This window comes from Oncorhynchus gorbuscha, linkage group LG06 (assembly GCF_021184085.1).
Source record: "Oncorhynchus gorbuscha isolate QuinsamMale2020 ecotype Even-year linkage group LG06, OgorEven_v1.0, whole genome shotgun sequence".
Classification (NCBI taxonomy): domain Eukaryota; kingdom Metazoa; phylum Chordata; class Actinopteri; order Salmoniformes; family Salmonidae; genus Oncorhynchus; species Oncorhynchus gorbuscha.
In genome coordinates, this window is record NC_060178.1 from 91,349,932 (window position 1) to 91,356,257 (window position 6,326).

General features: G+C 45.1%; 1 protein-coding gene across 3 annotated transcripts in view; it reads left to right on the top strand.

Moving 5' to 3' along the window:
• Positions 1-417: 417 nt before the first annotated feature.
• l3mbtl2 (L3MBTL histone methyl-lysine binding protein 2) overlaps positions 418-6,326 on the top strand; it is a 74,228-nt gene continuing 68,319 nt past the window's right edge. For all 3 annotated transcript variants that reach the window (XR_006839368.1, XM_046354520.1, XM_046354523.1), the window contains exon 1: positions 418-441. The gene's annotated coding sequence lies outside the window, so the exon portion shown is untranslated. The remainder of the gene's footprint in view (positions 442-6,326) is intronic.

Here is a 6,326-nt window from a genome sequence, read left to right on the forward strand (position 1 = left end):
CATAAACGTCGGGCAGCAAACCCTTGTCGGCTGTGGCAAAGAGGTGATGCGAAAAAATCCAGTGCAGCTGCAATTTATTGGGGATAGAATAAATAGCTTGTTATCTCCAGGGTCTGGAAAATGCAATAGTTGAAAAGTGTGTATTTCAATACATGTATCCTATATGTTGCAATGTAGTACAAATATGATACAATGTATCTGGTTAAATCAGAATTGCAACTGCATGCATGGTGGTAAATTATGGACATGGGAATTTGAATACATTAATGGGATGTCAATGGTTGCACCATGCAACAACTTATTTCATATAACCTAGTAGAACTACACTCTTGAATACTTATTTATAATGCGGAGGTTTTTCAGTCACCTCTCTTCTTTCCTACCTTAGGGCCCCTGTCTCCTACCAGGCCACGTTCAGCAGCCGACTGAAACGTCCAGAATGTAAGTAAACGCAGAGCCATACAGGCCTATATATACTGGATAAATGCATATAGGACTGGCATGATTCCCAATAGGCCTATTCTACATGGCACCTTATCATTTCTGTTTTATTATATACATTTTCTGAACGTTCTGTAGTGCTTTGCTATGTACACTATCATATCCCTATTCAACACGAGTCATATCTCTCGCTACACAATGCATTTCTTTCTGAATGTTCTGAAAGGTTGTAGCCTCTGTAACAGGCCCATGTGGACTGTTCCCTGGATTCCCATATATTCCCGTTAATTCCCACAGAAAGTTTCCAACTCTGAATTTGCCCAAAAATGTGCAACCCTACTGACAATACAACAGTGGTAAGCCTGATCACCGACAACAATGAGACAGCCTATAAGGGGTAGGTCAGAGACCTGGCCGTGTGGTGCCAGGATAACAACCTCTCCCTCAACGTGATCAAGACAAAGGAGATGATTGTGGACTACAGGAAAAGGAGGACCGAGCACGCCCCCATTCTCATTGACGGGTTTGTAGTGGAGCAAGTTGAGAGCTTCAAGTTCCTTGGTGTCCACATCACCAACAAACTATCATGGTCCAAACACACCAAGACAGTCGTGAAGAGGGCACAACAAAGCCTATTCCCCCTCAGTAGACTGAAAAGATTTGGCATAGGTCCTCAGATCCTCAAAACGTTCTACAGCTGCACCATCGAGAGCATCCTGACTGGTTGCATCACTGCCTGGTATGGCAACTGCTCGGCCTCCGACCGCAAAGCACTACAGAGGGTAGTGCGTACAGTCCAGTACATCACTGGGGCCAAGCTTCCTGCCATCCAGGGCCTATATACCAGGCGGTGTCATAGGAAGGCCCTAAAAAATATTTGTGTCATAGACTGTTCTATCTGCGACCCCACGGCAAGCAGTACCGGAGCGCCAAGTCTAGGTCCAAAAGGCTTCTTAACAGCTTCTACCCCCCAAGCCATAATGCTCCCGAACAGCTAATCAAATGGCTACCCAGACTACTTACATTGTCCCCCACCCCCTATTTTACACTGCTACTACTCTCTGTTTATTATCTATGCATTGTCACATTAACTCTACCTATATGTACAAATTACCTCAACTAACAAGTGCCCACCCACATTGACTCTGTACCAGTACCCCCTGTATATAGTCTCGCTACTGTTATTTTTCTGCTGCTCTTTAACTATGTTATTTTAATTAAACATTTTTACTTATCTATTTTTTACTTTTTTTTACACTTATCTTTCTGCATTGTTGTTTAAGGGCTTGTAAGTAAGCATTTCACTGTAAGGTAGATACACCTGTTGTATTCAGTGCATGTGACAAATACAATTTGATAAGATTATAAGTGCAACTTATAAAAAACAAAATCACCGTAAATATAAAAATAACACTGACACTTTCTATGGTATTGGAAGTGAGCCCTCATCTAATTCAGTTGGTTAGCCTCCACCATGTTGTTCCATACTACATGCCTGCCTGGTCCTGCTTTGACTCTGCCCTATGGTTTATGCAACTGTCTGGCTGGACTTTTCCCTTATCATGACTTCAATTACATCCATTACATTACAGTAGGAATGCCCCCCTGGGCTCTCTAGAGCTAGGCTGGACTAGATACATAGTTATGTTCCCTGGACACCGTTTCCAAACCCCGATACCCAACCCATCCACAGCCAGGATGGCCTCCCCTGCATTAGTGTTACGCTTGAACAAAAGCCTGCACACACACACACAGTGGCACTCCAGTCAGAGTTGGCCATCTTTATAGTCCATGGGTCAAACCCACAAATTTGGGCCTTCGGGCTCACTTGTGTTGAAAATGTCTCATAGCGATTTTCTTGAAGACTTTGTCCCTAAAGTTGGAAAATGTGTGTCAGCAGTGCAGTACTGGCAGCTTTCTCTGTGTACGCAGAGCAAGCAACAGCGGCCGGGCCCTGATGAGTTCAGATTTTTTGTGGCCCCCACCCCCATCGAATTTACCCATCCCTGCTCCAGTTCCTCAACAACACAGCTAGCTGAGCTCAAAAAAGCACCTTATAGTTTAAGACTCGTCTTTAAATCATAAAAGTGCTTTGAAATTACTAAGGAACTTTGCACACTTTGAAGAGGTATATGGCCACTTGGAGACACCAGTTAGTCCTTTGACTCAAACCCTTGTCATTTCTTTGTTTTGTGTTGCACCTACCGCACATTTTCCAGGAATATTCTTATCATGTTACTGAGTTTATCCAGAGTATTTTCAGATTTTGTTATCAACAAATGCGGCAAAAAGTACAGTAAATGTAAAATGCACAATAAATCAACAGCAACAGTGTAATGTTTGGATTCAGTCTTGTGTCAGGTGAACTTGTGTCCTCACCTTTGGTCTAACAATTTTCCCATAATCTCCAAACTTTCAATTTCCTTTCAATTGCTACCATGGTTATGCATTTCATATTTCTTCTGTAAGAAACATTTAAATGTAGCCCTGTCACGTTCGTCATAAGGAGTAGACCAAGAAGCAGTATGTTCCATCCTTTATTATGGGAATAGAAAACTTCAAAGAACAAAACAACAAAACGAACAAAGGAAACGTGACGCTATAATAATGCTCACAGAAAACTAAAAATAGACATGATCCCACAAAGCACATTTGGAAAATGGCTACCTAAATATGATTCCCTATCAGAGACATTGATAAACAGCTGCCTCTGATTGGGAACCATACTAGGCCAACAGAAATATAATTCACCTAGATAACCCACCCTTAAATCACACCTTGACTTATCCAACATAGAGAATAAAAGCTATCTTTTATTCCCAATTTGTCCCCAATGTGTGGACTCCGGACTCAAAACCTGACTCAATAGGGGATGGTCCGGGTGGGCATCTACCGTCGGGGGCAGCTCCGGTGCGGGGCGAAGTACCCACTCCAGTCGTGGACACGTCATCAGAGATGATGGACCTTGGCTCGTTGCCGGGAAGAACCGGACCGTGAATCATTGCCGGTTGCTCCGGACCGTGGATCGTCACCGGGGGCTCCGGGCCGTGATCGTCACCGGGGGCTCCAGGCCGGGAACCGTTGCCGGAAGCTCTGGACTGGGAACTGTCACCGGAAGCTCTGGACTGTGGAGGCACACTGGAGGCCTGCACAACCCGTCCTGGCTGGATGCTCATTTTCTCACGGCAAGTGCGAGGAGCTGGCACAGAACGCACCAGGCTATGGATGCGCACTGGAGACACATTGCATATCTGCATAAAACATGGTGCCTGACTAGTCCCACGCGACTGTCTTGCCCCAGACACCAAAACATCCACTCTACCTCATCACTCCCCTCAACTATCTCCCCATACTCCTCGCTCAGTCTATCCCAATATTTCTCTTCGCTCTCAGACTCGCCCCTCGGCTTCGCCGACCAACCCGTGTGCCACCCCCCAAAAGTTTTTGGGGCTGCCTCTCGGGCTTCCATCGTGGTCGTGAACTTCGGAGTCTCCGTTGATCCTCCTGCATCTGCTTGCATGGAAGGCTTTCGTCTCCTGCCATTATCTCCTCCCAAGTCCAGGATGTCTTCTCCTCCTGGTCACGCTGCTTGGTCCATTTGTGGTGGGATCTTCTGTCACGTTCGTCATAAGGAGTAGACCAAGATGCAGCATGGTATGTTTCCATCCTTTATTATGGAATAGAAAACTTCAAAGAACAAAACAACCAAACAAACTGTGAAGCTATAATAATGCTCATAGACAAGATCCCACAAAGCACAATGGGAAAATAGCTACCTAAAAATGATCCCCAATCAGAGACAACGATAAACAGCTGCCTCTGATTGGGAACCATACTAGGTACAACATAGAAATATAATTCACCTAGATAACCCACCCTTAAATCACACCACGACCTAACCAACATAGAGAATAAAAGCACTCTATGGTCAGGGCTTGACAGCCCTATCAATATAGGCCAATTCCCACGGGTATAAAGGGTTAATCCCACAGAAGCCTTTTTTCCAATATGGCCACCAAACAACTCAATGGGGTCCTATTTGATCAATTTCACATGACCATACCTGTATAAATTAGAATTGGCAGTGAAGGCTGCTGAAGGGAGAGCAGCCATTTCCATGAGCCCATCCTCCCCAATTAAGGTGCCACCAACCTCCTGTTAATTGTAGCATGTCCAAAAATATATTCATATGTTCATAGTGAATTTATCAAACAAATGTATCAAACAAACACAAGTAAAATAACATGTCTATATACAGTGAGTACCAAGTAATAACATGGCTATAACATGGCTATATACAGGGAGTACCAGGTAATAACATGGCTATATACAGGGAGTACCAGGTAATAACATGGCTATATACAGGGAGTACCGGGTAATAACATGGCTATATACAGGGAGTACCGGGCAATAACATGGCTATATACAGGGAGTACCGGGCAATAACATGGCTATATACAGGGAGTACCAGGTAATAACATGGCTATATACAGGGAGTACCGGGTAATAACATGGTTATATACAGGGAGTACCGAGCAATAACATGGCTATATACAGGGAGTACCAGGTAATAACATGGCTATATACAGGAATTACCAGGTAATAACATGGCTATATACAGTGAGTCCTAGGTAATAACATGGCTATATACAGTGAGTACCAGGTAATAACATAGCTTTATACAGTGAGAACCAGTACCGAGTCTATGTGCATGTGTACGAGGTAATTGAGGTAGATATGTACATATAGGTAGGGATAAAGTGAATAGGCAACAGTAGCAGCAGCGTACAATATGTGGTGTGTGTGAAAGTGTGTGTGTGAGTGTGTGGCGTCAGTATCCATGTGTACGTATTCTATGTGTGTGTGGCCATATGTAGCGTGTGTGTGTTGGGGTGTCGGTGTAAGTACTGTATATGTGAGTGTGTGTGTAGAGTCCAGTGTGTGTCAAGTCCAATGTGTGTAGAATCCAGTGGGTGTGTGTAGATTCCAGTGTGTGTGTAGAGTCCAGTGTGTGTGTAGAGTCCAGTGTGTGTGTAGAGTCCAGTGTGTGTGTAGAGTCCAGTGTGTGTGTAGAGTCCAGTGTGTGAGTGGAGTCCAGTGTGTGAGTGGAGTCCAGTGTGTGAGTGGAGTCCAGTGTGTGAGTGGAGTCCAGTGTGTGGATAGAGTCCAGTGTGTGGATAGAGTCCAGTGTGTGGATAGAGCCCAGTGTGTGAGTAGAGTCCAGTGTGTGGATAGAGTCCAGTGCGTGTGTAGAGTCCAGTGCATGTGTAGAGTCCAGTGCATGTGTAGAGTCCAGTGTGTGAGTAGAGTCCAGTGTGTGAGTAGAGTCCAGTGTGTGAGTAGTCCAGTGTGTGAGTAGAGTCTAGTGTGTGAAGAAAGTCCAGTGCGTGTGTAGAGTCCAGTGTGTGTAGAGTCCTGTGTGTGTGTAGAGTCCAGTGTGTGTGTAGAGTCCAGTGTGTGAGTAGTGTCCAGTGTGTGAGTAGTGTCCAGTGTGTGAGTAGTGTCCAGTGTGTGAGTAGTGTCCAGTGTGTGAGTAGATTCTAGTGTGTGAGTAAAGTCCAGTGCGTGTGTAGAGTCCAGTGTGTGTGTGTAGAGTCCAGTGTGTGTGTGTAGATTCCAGTGCATGTGTATAGAGTCCAGTGCGTGTGTATAGAGTCCAGTGTGTGTGTAGAGTCCAGTGCGTGTGTAGAGTCCAGTGTGTGTGTAGAGTCCAGTGTGTGAGTGGAGTCCAGTGTGTGAGTGGAGTCCAGTGTGTGAGTGGAGTCCAGTGTGTGAGTGGAGTCCAGTGTGTGAGTGGAGTCCAGTGTGTGAGTGGAGTCCAGTGTGTGAGTGGAGTCCAGTGCGTGAGTGGAGTCCAGTGTGTGGATAGAGTCCAGTGTGTGGAT